We start from the raw sequence: 13,779 nt of genomic DNA, 5'->3' as shown, positions 1-13,779 counted from the left end.
TTAAAAACAATCCTTTCAAAACCATTACTGCATTCTCACACCTTTGTTTACCTCTGAATAAGTGTAGCATACAGAACAATACCATCCCCATCATGTCTCCACGAAATGTGATAATATTAATCGGCCCTTACCAACCATCTCCTGGACCTGAATAGATTAAGTACCTGTTAAATACCTTTTAACTGGGCCATTATCCCTTTAAGAAACTGACAAAACAGAGCTTGCATGAAATTGCATGAATGAATGGAACTGGTACCAACAAATAGTAAATAAATCTCACCACCGCTGCAGTAATCAGATTAATATCCTTTATTCTTTTATTACAGTATCTAATTTATTTAGAGCATATAGGCTGAGCATTTTTCCTAATACTTACTAATTTTAAAGACAAATGTACTAACACCTCCTAATTATGCAGGCAGGCTGGACAGACATCCCATCAGAAGTAACAGGTTGCATTTAACATGTTTCAGTACATCTCCTGTCTCCCAGACAGAAGCCCTTCAAATCTTTGTGTAGATTAGATTAGATTCCCTACAGTATGGAAACAGGCCCTTTGGCCCAACAAGTCCACACCAACCTTCCAAAGAATAACCCACCCAGATCCATTCCCCATATTTATCCTTGACTAATGCACCTAACACTGGGCAATTTAGTATGACCAATTCACCGAACTGCACATCTTTGGATTGTGGGACGAAACTGGAGCATCTGGAGGAAACCCACGCAGACACAGGGAGAATGTGCAAACTCCACACACATAGTCACCCGAGGGTGGAATCAAACCCAGGTCCCTGGCGCTGTGAGGCAGTAGTGCTAACCACTGAGCCACTGTGCCACCCCATTGCAACTGCAAGCACACGGTCACTTTACATAAGGAATTAGAGTCACTTCAGATTTTGTGCTAATAACTGAGTTGAATTTAAATGTCATGTAATCTGACTTGGATTCAAGACCAGAAGAGCATTTGTGTAACTGTTGCTTGCAGTGCTTCAGACAATAACAATTTACTCCTTTGCACCTGGTCAAAATTGTATGGTTTGTTTCTTGAACTGTGTAAATTGTATGTGTATTATAGATTTAAAAAAACTAACAATATAGTAATGTAATTTTAATATATCTAAGAACTGTATATAAAGGGGCTCGTGTGAGAACGATATTTCAGAATTCTACTGCTTCCTTGAACTTGGGCTGTGATTGCTGAATAACAAGGGTATTTTTACCCTGCACCGATTTTGGTCGTTATTTGAACATGATCCCATAACGTCCTGAAGTCATTTGAATGGCATCGCAAAGCTAAGATAATTTTACAGACTAATGAGAGGAACCTTGTATCTTCTCACTTCTGTGGAACCTAAAGGCTTCCAGCTGAAAGAAAATAAAACTTCCAGTTATATTGCACCATTCATGAATGTGGGTTCCTAACTTGCAGTGTAGACACTGTTATAATATCAGCCAATTATGCACACCAAGTTCCCACAAACCAAAATGAAATAGTGGCAAAAAATACCTTTTGTATGATGTTTATTGAAGGATAAGTATTAACTGGGAGACCATGGGGATAACTCAGTTAGGCAAAAGTAGGTACTGCAGATGCTGGAGATTAGAGACAAGATTTGAGTAGCGCTGGAAAAGCACAGCAGGTCAGGCATCACAGGAGGAGCAGGAAAATCAGCATTTTGGGCAAAAGCCCTTTTTCAGGAATGACAGGAATGATTCCTGTTGAAGGGCTTTTGCCCGAAACATTGATTTTCCTCCTCCTCCGATGGTGCCTGACCTGCTGTGCTTTTCAAGCACCACTCTAATCTCGGATAAGTCAGTTACTCTTCTTCTTCAAAAATGAACACCTCAGGGAACTTTGACATGTGGGAGCACACCTCCTATTCTGTTCAAGGGAAAATCTCCAAGAAACTGCACCTTTGCTCAGCTGAGCCAAACTGTGTCTGTACTCCATAGTTCAGTGGAGAATGATTGCAAGAAAACAATTTCACTGAAGTTTACAACAGTACCAGAGTCCTTCTGCCTCTGATACATCCTCCTGTGCATTGGTGTCACGATTAGCACTGTGTTATGTCCACTGTTTGAGCATTCTGAAATTTGGGGGCATAGTCTCAAATTTAGGATCAGAACAATTCAGGAGAGATGTTCGGAAGCACCTTTATACCACAGCATTGGATGCTAGATCACTGGTTACTGTTAGATCTGAGATAGATAAATGTTTGTTAAGCAAACGCATTAGGGGATATGAGCCAAAGACAGATATATGGAGTTACGTCAAAAGGACAAAAGGGTAACTCGGGAGAGAATGGGATCCCTCAAAGATCATCAAGGCGACCTTTGTATGGAGCCGCAGAAAATGGGGGTGATATTAAATGAGTATTTTGCATCAGTATTTACAGTGGAAAAGGATATGGAAGATATAGAATGTAGGGAAATAAAAGATCTGAAATGCAGGGAAATAGATGGTGACATTTTGCAAAATGTCCACTTTACAGAGGAGGAAGAGCTGGATGTCTTGAAACGGGTAAAAGTGGATAATTGCCCAGAACCTGATCAGATGTATCTTAGAACTCTGTGGGAAGCTAAAGAAGTGATTGATGGGCTTCTTGCTGAGATATTTGTATCATTGATAATCACAGGTGAGGTGCTGGAAGACTGGAGATTGGCTAACGTAGTGCCACTGTTTAAGAAGGGTGGTAAGGACAAGCCAGGGAACTACAGACCAGTGAGCCTGACGTCGGTGGTGGGCAAGTTGTTGGAGGGAATCCTGAGGGACAGGATGTATATGTATTCAGAAAGGCAAGGACTGTTTTGGGAAAGTCAACATGGCTTTGTGTGTGGGAAATCATGTCTCACAAACTTGATTGAGTTTTTTGAAGAAGTAACAAAGAGGATTGATGAGGGCAGAGTGGTAGATGAGGTCTATATGGACTTCAGTAAGTCGATGAGGTTCCCTCATGGGAGACTGGTTAGCAAGGTTAGATCTCACGGAATACAGGGAGAACTAGCCATTTGGATACAGAACTGGCTCAAAGGTAGAAGAAGAGGGTGGTGGTGGAGGGTTGTTTTTCAGACTGAAGGCCTGTGACCAGTGGAGTGCCACAAGGATCAGTGCTCTATTTTTTTATCATTTATATAAATGATTTTAATGTGAGGATAAGAGGTATACTTAGTAAGTTTGCAGATGACACCAAAATTGGAGGTGCAGTGGACAGCAAAGAAGGTTATCTCAAATTACAGTGGGATCTTGATCAGATGGGCCAATGGACTGAGAAGTGACAGAGGGAGTTTAATTCAGATAAATGCGAGGTGCTGCATTTTGGGAAAGCAAATCTTAGCAGGACCTATACACTTAATGGTAAGATCCGAGGGAGTGTTGCTGAACAAAGAGACCTTGGAGTGCAGGTTCATAACTCCTTGAAAGTGGAGTCACAGGTAGATAGGATATTGAAGAATGCGTTTGGTATGTTTTCCTTTATTGGCCAGAGTGTCGAGTACAGGAGTTGGGAGGTCATGTTGCGGCTGTACAGGACATTGGTTAGGCCACTGTTGGAATATTGCGTGCAATTCTGGTCTCCTTCCTATTGGAAAGATGTTGTGAAACTTGAAAGGTTTCAGAACAGATTTACAAGGATGTTGCCAGGGTTGGATGATTTGAGTTATAGGGACAGGCTGAACAGGCTGGAGGTGTTTTCCCTGGAGCGTTGGAGGCTGAGGGGTGACCTTATAGAGGTTTACAAAATTATGAGGAGCATGGACAGGATAAATAGACAAAGTCTTTTCCCTGGGGTGGGGTGTCCAGAACTAGAGGGCATAGGTTTAGGGTGAGAGGGGAAAGATATAAAAGAGACCTGAGAGGTAACTTTTTCATGCAGAAGGTGGTACGTGTATGGAATGAGCTGCCAGAGGATGTGGTGGAGGCTGATACAATTGCAACATTTGAGAGGCATTTGGATGGGTATATGAATAGGAAGGATTTGGAGGGATATGGGCCGGGTGCTGGCAGGTGGGACTGGATTAGGTTGGGATATCTGGTCGGCATGGACAGGTTGGACTGAAGGGTCTGTTTCCGTACTGTACATCTCTATGACTATGACTCAAAGATTAGCCATTAAAACTCATTGAATGGCGGAACAGGTTGGAGGGGGTGAATATCCTATTGCTCCAAACTAGGGAGCCAGCAATATTAGTAAGTCAATAACAAAAAACATAAAATGCAATTAGAAGAAAGGTATTTATCTAGAGATTGGTGGGAATGTGGAACTCACTAAAGCAGGGGTTGTTGAGTTTAACAGTTGCATTTAGGGGAAACTAAATAAGGATATGTTAGAGAAGTGAATAGAAGGTCATGCTGATTGAACAAGGTGAGGAGCTGTGAGTGGTGACTGCAATGGTGCAGAAGTAACAGCCTGAACTGGTTGGGCTGACTGACAAGTTGCTGTGCTGTATATTCTGTGTCATTCTACAACATTATGTATTTTACTGACAGCAAATATGGAAAGAATCAAAGAAGCTACAACATTGAAAGATACCGTAAATCTCATCAGGCATTAAATGGTTGCAAACCCTTATTTAACTAATGGAAATATGATTCACTAAACCCACTGGCATTTACTAAACTTCAAAAGATATCTCAAATAGACAGACAAGGCTCGAGTTTTACTTGCCCTCCCCAGCCCTGGGCAGAAATATGATGTCACGGATCATCTGCACTTTACAGAAACTGACTGATTTCCATTTCCAATGAAATCCAATTTAAGACAGTAAGTTCAAAATGATCTTTTCCTCATTATTAATGCTCCCTCCTGAAAAAGAATCATATCTGTGGAGTTCGAACAACAGCAGGCCTTCAAGGAACATGAAATCGGTATACGCTACTAAATATTTTGTCTAGCTATATATAAATATATAAATATGGATGCACCTATACAAGTGCAGATCTATCTACTCATCTCCGATTTCAGTAAAGGATAATGACAGAAGTGTACCCCTACCCAATACTGCCTGATGTTGAAATCAATGGAGAGGTCAATTTTACATGATTGGATGTGATTGACCATAGGCAGCTAATTCTATATCACCCATTTAGCACTGTTTCGCCAAGTTAAACTGTCTTCACTGATTGTTTAAAAGTTCCATTCTAATCTGATGTTATTGAAAAGAAAATCTATTATTTCAGTGGAGAACTATTGCAAGATAACTATTTCGCTGAAGTTTACAAACAGTATCATTAACCATAGAAGTGAACTCAAACAGCAAGCCTTTAACAAAGTCTAACATTTCAGCCATTTCTGAAAACCAAATGTGATTTAAGCTTTAAAGAGTATTACGGAAGACAGTGAAATAAATTTTTTATTGTCTCATTTCGTGTATTCTCACTGACACTTGATGTCAAAGAAATTGTGCTAAATTCTCCCTCTATTGCTAATAATGCTGCTCATATTTTGCAATATAAAACCTGACTTTCTTTCAGCAAGTAACCATGCCATATCATCAGATAATGAATAATGGTGTCTATTTGAGCTTTTCAATTTCAATTTCTTTAACAAAATCAATAAGAGATTAAACAGACTATATTTACTATTTCAGAAACTGACCACTTCTGATCATTTTCAAGTCCTTTGAATTAATGTGTAAGGGCTTCAGAAAATCATTTTTTTGAAGCTGATCATATTATTACACTAAATGGAGAAAATTAACATGTAAACTGGATTCACATTTGGGTACCTGCTATTATTAATTAACACTGTTGAGAGTGACTGAAATGTATTTATATGCATATCTAGGAAAAACTGCTGATTAATCTGTTCCATTTTCACATTGAGACAAACACATGACAGTAGATAGTACTTGTTGTCAGTTAATTTACATAAACTTTACATTTTAATTGGGAAGTGTGACATTTCTGGTTGACACTTATATATATATAAAAATTGACAGTATGAAAGCAAGTTGTGTAAAAATGGGCCAAAGTTGAATAGTTTATTTACAAATCACTAAACTTTTAGTTTATCCCTATAAGAAAACTCCAAACAAGCATTAACACAGTTTTGCCACCTGGATGCAGCACTTTATAAAACCTGGTTTAGTTCGATTGATAAGTAGCTGAATAACAATGCAGAGAAAAATTGTTTCCTTTTATACTTCATTTACTAACATGCCCCATCCTTTACTAACAATCCCAGATCAAGGTATCTGGCAGACATTCCTGTCACTGCGATCAATTAATAAAGATTATTTGAAGCTGCGTTGAACAGCAATGGTCCATAAGACAAATGTTAATCTGAATGAATGATGTTCTTTCATGTTTTTGAGAAACTGCAGGCACTGAAATGTTCTACCATATAAAACTCAAATTCAATTCAAGAAAAATCAAAAAAACTTCCACCCACTTTCTCCCACCTTTGCCTTAATGTTAGAATCACTTCACACTGATGTTATTGCCATTGAACAGCATGGTTGAGAATTGAAGGAATGGTGTAGCTGTAACAAACAGCAAGTAATTCATCCTCATGCTGGTCTGCTATTCAATTGTTTGTACCAACACATATTGCTTCATATTGCATTCTCCTTGCAAGTGAAAACATTTATGATGCACATGGCATATTGGCCAGGCTCAGGGACAGCTAAACATCAGTCACATTGCTGTGGGTCTGGAGTCCCAAAATGGCCGGACTAGGTAAGGTAGGTATGTACCTTTCCTGAAGGACAGTGGCGAACTAGATGGGGTTTTCTGATAAGTCAAAGTCAAAGCAAATCTACCATCAACAATTTGATGGATATCATGTATTTCCCTAATCAACAGGAGGTGAGAGAAACTAAACCCATAGTGACTTTTACAATTTTACACTGATTCATCACTGTCTGTCAATCTATATGTGGATATTGAATATTTAACTGAATGTTAGAATAGGTTCTAGCATAATCTGGGATGACAGTCAGTATGATTCATTCAATAGGATGGTCATGAACATTACTACTTCGTAATAGGTCTGCTTCTCATTTCTTTGACTTGCTACTCCAGAAAAAAGTGAAATGACTAAACTGCAAAGGTCATTTACTTCTCATATTTGTCAGTCTATTGACTTATATATTCATTATTTGCTAATTGATTTCTTCTCTAAAGGTTAAAATGATACATTTTCAATCGTGTTATTTTATTGCTTTAAATTCCTGAGTGAATCATTCTAACACAATCATTTATAAACTTAGATATGTTCAGTACCAGAGGAAATCACTAAGTTCATTCTGTTTGCAATAGTTGAAAATATATTTTCAGCATCTGGCAGTAATTTGCTTTTATATTACAAAAATAGATCCACAGTTTTGGATCCATCCCTATAGCCCTTACATCTTCTACTGCTTGAAGTTTGGACCTAGAAAATGCAATGATGTTGACCTAAATGATTCCCTCAACCCTATTTGCTGAAGCAGAGGGCACAATCTCGTTTTATTCATGCGATCAGAATCCTTCGTCATTTTAAATGGGTTAATGACTGCCTTAAAATGGTGCCAACAGGAATTGAATGCAAACATAATAAGCCATGCACTAAAATATTCCACAAAGTGAATTAAACCCCAATTTATTAATGATGGTTGGATTTTACTTCCAAACGTTAGTGTTGTCAATACAATGTGCCTTTTGAAATCTGATTTAGTAATGGGCATTGTACAATATTTTTGCTGTCATATATTGATACAGCAGAATACATTATAGGTAGTATTCATCCAAAATGTGGATTCCCAGACAAAAAACAGAAATTGCTGGATAAGCTAAGCAGGTCTGGCAGCATCTGAGGAGAGAAATCAGCGTTAACGTTTCGGATCATCTGAGTCTTCTTCAGAATTGCTGCCAGACCTGTTGAGCTTACCCAGCAATTTCTGTTTTTTGTCCCTGATTTACAACACCCACAGTTCTTTCAGTTTTTATATAGACTTCCCAGCTTTGCTTTCTGAGAGAGTTAAAATAATGCAATAATGTAAATCCCACAAATTTGCCCAGGGACTAGAGTGGTCCATTGCAATCACATTGAATCAGAGTTTCTACTGAAGATACAATAGCTAATCAGGACAGCGTCAGTGGAAATATTCCAGTGAAGGATGTGAACACTGGGAAAAACAATGCATAGACATTGCTATATTCCAAGCCCAATATCAGCCAAAGATTAAGCCCCTAGCTTTATTGTTATTTAGTCATGCCTCCAAATCAGTTTGACCATTTTGAGAAAATAGCTATCAATATGTTAGTTTTCCAGGTTGTGGCTAGCCCCCTACCTTTTTGTTCATTTTTTTCTTCCCCCCATAAGTCTTGGAAGAGAGATAGAATGAATTAAGTACAATAAAATTGAAGAAACGCTATTTTTATTTCTTGCTTCACAGCAATTATTTTTACAAGTTTTATATATTTTTTAAAAATCTCACTGCCTGCCAAGGTATCCTGACAGGAGCAAACACAATTTCTGTTACAGTAATTGTGAAATAATTTTAGCAAGGAAGTCGAGAATAGTCATCAGGCCCACCTTCCCATACCTTTTCTCTATTCATTTCTTGGCCATTAGTGTCAAAAGCTAAGCAACATTTGTCGTCCATCTCAAATTGCTGGAAATCTGGAATTACAAAAAAGGATACCATGCTGAAACATTTCAGCAGGTCTGCCAGCACCTGCAGAGAAAGAAACAGAGTTAGTATTTGCATCTGATATAACTCCTCTTCAGAACTGTTCATTTTATGAACACAGCCCTGTTCATCACGCACACTAATCTCCCATCCATTGACTTTATCTCTACTTCTTGCTGCATCGGGGGGCAATAAACATAATCAAAGATGTCTCCCACCTGAGTTATACTCCCTTCCTCTCTCTTCTATCATATAGAAGCTGTAAAAGTTTGCATGCACATCCAAACAGTTTCAAGGACAGCTTTTAACCTGCTGTTATCTTACTTTTGAATGGACCACTTTCATGCTAATATTGCTCTCTCCCTGCACGTTCTTGGCAGCTGTAATATTGTATTCTGCACTCTGTTCTGTTACCCTTGTATAGCATGATCTGCCTACAAGCACAAAAGACAGCACTTTTCATGATATCTCGATACATGTGACAATAATAAATCAAACCAAACATGTAGGAGTTTAGAAGAATAAGGACAAACCAGATTGAAACATAAAGTTCTGAGGGTTTTTCACAGGATCATTGTGGAAAGGATATTTCCTTCTCTTGATACATCTAAACAAAGGAGTCAGTTTTTAAAATAAGCAATTGCCCATTGAAGACACAGATGAGGAAATCTGTTTACTCCAGAGAAGTTTGTGAATTGTTCAAGCTCCCTTCCTCAAAAGGTTGTGTAAGCAATGTTTTTGAATATTTGAAGGCAGAGGATGATAGATTCCTAGTAAGCAGGAAGTGTTATCAGATTAGGCTGGAATGTTGAGTAATCAGATAAACCACAGTCCTTTTGAATGGTGGGAAAGGCCTGAGGGATGCAATGAAAGAGGGAGATCCATAATTAAAGCTCTGGATGAGGCAGGAGAATTTATTGAGGCCTCAGAAGTCTAGATTTGTTCAGAGAAAGCAGTTTAGTTCAATGGGAAATTCTATTAAAATTATAGGATGATGGTTTTATGTGAGGCACTGCTGACAGTGTAAATTGAACCTTAATTAAAATGGGTTTCAGCTCTGAAATTGCAGGTGGCAGGATCCATTCAGTAAAATATTTAAAGTGAATTGGTATTGTTTATTAGGCTCTGAAAGGTAAGAGGTATCAACCTTAGCTTTGGGAGGTGGGAATCCCCTATGAATGGTGAAAATTGGAACCATCAATTTTAGCCTCAGAATATGGAAAGCCCCCATGTAAGACCACAAATTAAAGGAAAACCGTTCCAATGCCACTTGACTAAGAGGCAGCATTACAATTGTGCAGCATTAAAAATCTTTAAATCAAGAAGTATAAAGCTGCATTGCTCCATTTCAGAACTGAGAGGAAAATAATAAGACATGGCTATGCAGACAAATTAAAAGCCTTTGAGGCAATGAGAACAAAACAACACTGAGACACTACATAAATGAAGAACTTTAATGTGAGAAGCATGCATAATCTTCAAGAATGAAATGGCAGTAGAAATAATATTGCCAGGAAGATTTAATTTCTGGGATGGGTCAAAAAGAACATATAAATCAACATCTTTTATTAAATATTCTTATGATAGAGAACTGTTTTTTTTCTAGACAATAAATCTGCAGCTGAACAAGCAAATATCTTTTTGTAACTCAAGTGGAATTTCGGCTAATGAGATGATAGCTCCCTGAGGCATATGAAAGACACATATAGTGCAATAAGCATTTAATGACTACATTAACCTTAGAACATAAAATTCACTAAAAGAACAAGATTCAACAAAAGAGTTCAGGATCCAACTCATCCCTAATTCTATTAATGGTCCCAACAAAATGTATGAAAAAATGAGGTGTAAAGTCAGAATTAATAACAGACAGAATTGTTGATGGTGAAAGGTAGAACAGCTTTGAACCATGAGCAAAACAGACTTAACGTTTAAGACTCAAAGTCTTTGCAGAAGCATCCAATATACCAATGGGACTGATAACTGATCGTGTAATAAATGATATTTGTTTCAGACAAGCTTTTTTCTCACTAGACTATCTAGAACTTTTCCTTTACCAGACTAGACAGAACGAGCTCTGCAGGCCACAACCTAAGAGAATATTGACATCAAGTTTATTGATGGTGAGTGTGAATCTAATTAGTCTATTCAGCTTCATGTCAAGTGGTCTAGATTAAAGTGGTGCTGGAAAAGCACAGCAGATCAGGCAGCATCCAAGGAGCAGGAGCTTTTATCTGAAACACGATTTTCCTGCAATACCTTCTCCCACCCTCCTCTCTGACCTATCACCTTCATCCCCACCCCCACCCACCTCTTGTACTCTTTGCTACCTTCTCCCCACCCCCACCCACTCCCATTTATCTCTCCAGCCTGAAGGCTCCCTGCCTTTAGTCCTGATGCCCGAAACGTCGATTTTCCTGCACACCATTCTAATCTAGACTCTGATTTCCAGCATCTGCAGTCCTCACTTTTGCCTGCATGTCAAGTGGTGGTCATCTGAATGCTTAAGCTACTGCAAGAGTAATACTCAAAACTCTGCAACAAACACAAATAATGGGTTTGAATTTAAAACAGTTATTTGGCACTTGGAAGTGAGGCATGGAAAATAAACTTAGACTGAAGGAAGACTTAAATGAAAATATAAATGAATAGAATGAGTTGAATGAGAAAATATTGACTTCAATTGACAAGAAAGTTTCTGACTTGTGAATACAGCAAGGCACAAGGTAAAAGTGAGAGTATAAACGTAAAGATGAGAGGAATAATTAAGGGAAATAAACCATGACTAAGCTTGCTAAAAGATAACTAAAACCAGGTGTCAGAATGAACATTGAAACCGAACCAGTCAGCTAGCAAATGTTCAAATATGTTTCACTGCATTTGGTAAATCTCACATTAATTTCACACCTTTATAGTTTTGCTTTTTATGAAAAGTGAACTACATCCTTGCATCCATTTTCAGCCTGAAATGCTTAGTGGGTGACACAACTCAGCTTCCTCCTGAAGTCCCCAGCATCACAGATGTCAGTCTTCAGGCAGTTTGATTCACTTCATGGGATATTGATAAACATCTGAAGGCACTGGATACTGGAAATGAGATGAGTCCTGTTGGCACCTAGGGAATAGTCTGAAGACTTGTACTGCAGAACTAGCCACGACCAGGTCCAAACTGTTTCAGTGTAGCTACAAAGCTAGCATCTGCCTGAAAATGTGGAAAATTGTCCAGGAATGTCCTGTCAAGAAAAAGCAGGACAAATCCAACCCAGTCAATTACCACCTTATCACCCTATTCCTGGGCGGCATGGTGACACAGTGGTTAGCACTGCTGCCTCACAGCACCAGAGACCTGGGTTCAATTCCCGCCTCAGGCAACTGACTGTGTGGAGTTTGCACATTCTCCCCGTGTCTGCGTGGGTTTCCTCCGGGTGCTCTGGTTTCCTCCCACAGTCCAAAGATGTGCAGGTCAGGTGAATTGGCCATGCTAAATTGCCCGTAGTGTTAGGTTAGGGGTATGGGTGGGTTGCGCTTCGGCGGGGCGGTGTGGATTTGTTGGGCCGAAGGGCCTGTTTCCACACTGTAAGTAATCTAATCTAATCCTGATTATCAACAAGCAATCATTGGCAGTGCTATTAAGCTGGTCTTGCTCACAGATGCTCCACTTGGGTCATAGTGTCATGGAGTCATACAGCATAGAAACTGACCCTTCGATTCAACTTGCCAAGTTTAATTTAAATAAATGTTGCATTTTGGAAAGGCAAATCAGGACAGGACTTAATGGTATGGCCCCAGGAAGTGCTGCTGAACAAAGAGACCTTGGGGTATAGGTTCATAGTTCCTTGAAGGTTGAATCACAGGTAGACAGGGTAGTGAAGAAGGCATTTGGCACACTTACCTTTGATTGTGTATCGGAGTTGGGGTGTCATGTTGTAACTGTATAGCACACTTGGAAGACTGCATTCAATTCTGGTCTCCCTGAAATGGGAAAACTATTGTGAAACTTGAAATGGTTCAGGAAAGATTTACAAGAATGTTGCCAGAGTTGGGGGATCTGAGCTACAGGGAGAGGCTGAAAACACTGGGGCTATTTTCCTTGGAGTGTTGGAGGCTGAGGGGTGATCTTATCGAAGTTTATAAAATCATGAGGGGCATTGGAGAGGGAGCTCAAAACCAGAGGGCACAAAATTCAGGTGAGAATGGAAAGATTTAAAAGGGACCTTAATGGGCAACTTTTTCACGCAGAGGATGGTGCATGTATGGAATGAGTTGCCAGAGGAAAGGGTGGAGGCTGGTACAATTACAGCATTTAAAAGCTACTTGGGTGGTTGTATGGATAGGAATAGTTTAGAGCGATATGGGCCAAATGCTGGCAAGTGGGACTAGACTAATTTGGAATATTGAGTCTGCACTGTGGGTGTCCTAATACCCATAGAGTCCAGTAGGTTGCAGAAGGCTGCGCATCGCCACACCTTCCAAAATAATTTGATGTGGGACAATAATTGGTGCCTGGGCAGTGATGCTGAAATCCCAAATTCTACAACAACAGCACTGTTCACAAAATTTATTAGTTTTGTTTTCAAGTGACTGTGTTGTTTTTGTTTCAAAATGAAAGCTCATCAGCACATCTTTGAAGTAACTCTAGCAGATCAATTAATTCCCAGAAATCCACCATGGTTGGAGATAAAGCAATTTGAGAGGTGATACGTCAGTTTACAGTACATTTGAACATGTGCTCATGTGTTCAATTACTTCAGTATCAACATTCTGGGGTTTACCAATGACTGGAAACTTAATTGGATGAGCCATATAAATACTGTTACTTTGAAGGCAGGTCAGACTTTAGGAAACCTGCAATGAGTAAATCATCTTCTCACTCCTCAAAGCCTGTCCACCATCTACAAAATACATGTCAGGTGTGTGATGGAATACTCCCCACTTGCCTGGGTGACTGCAGCTTCCAACAATACTCAAGAAGCTTGACATCATCTCAGACAAAGTGACCCACTTTTTGGGACCACATTCTGTTCTTAAACCCCTTGCTCAGTAGCAGTGATATGTACCACCTATAAGATGCACTGCAGATATACACCAATGCTCCTGAATTTATACCTTCCAAACCCCAAAATACTGCAATTTAGAGGGACCAGGTCAGCAGATGCATTGGAA

This window comes from Chiloscyllium punctatum, chromosome 9 (genome assembly GCF_047496795.1).
Source record: "Chiloscyllium punctatum isolate Juve2018m chromosome 9, sChiPun1.3, whole genome shotgun sequence".
In the NCBI taxonomy this organism is placed as follows: domain Eukaryota; kingdom Metazoa; phylum Chordata; class Chondrichthyes; order Orectolobiformes; family Hemiscylliidae; genus Chiloscyllium; species Chiloscyllium punctatum.
Note: the sequence above shows the minus strand (reverse complement) of the source record.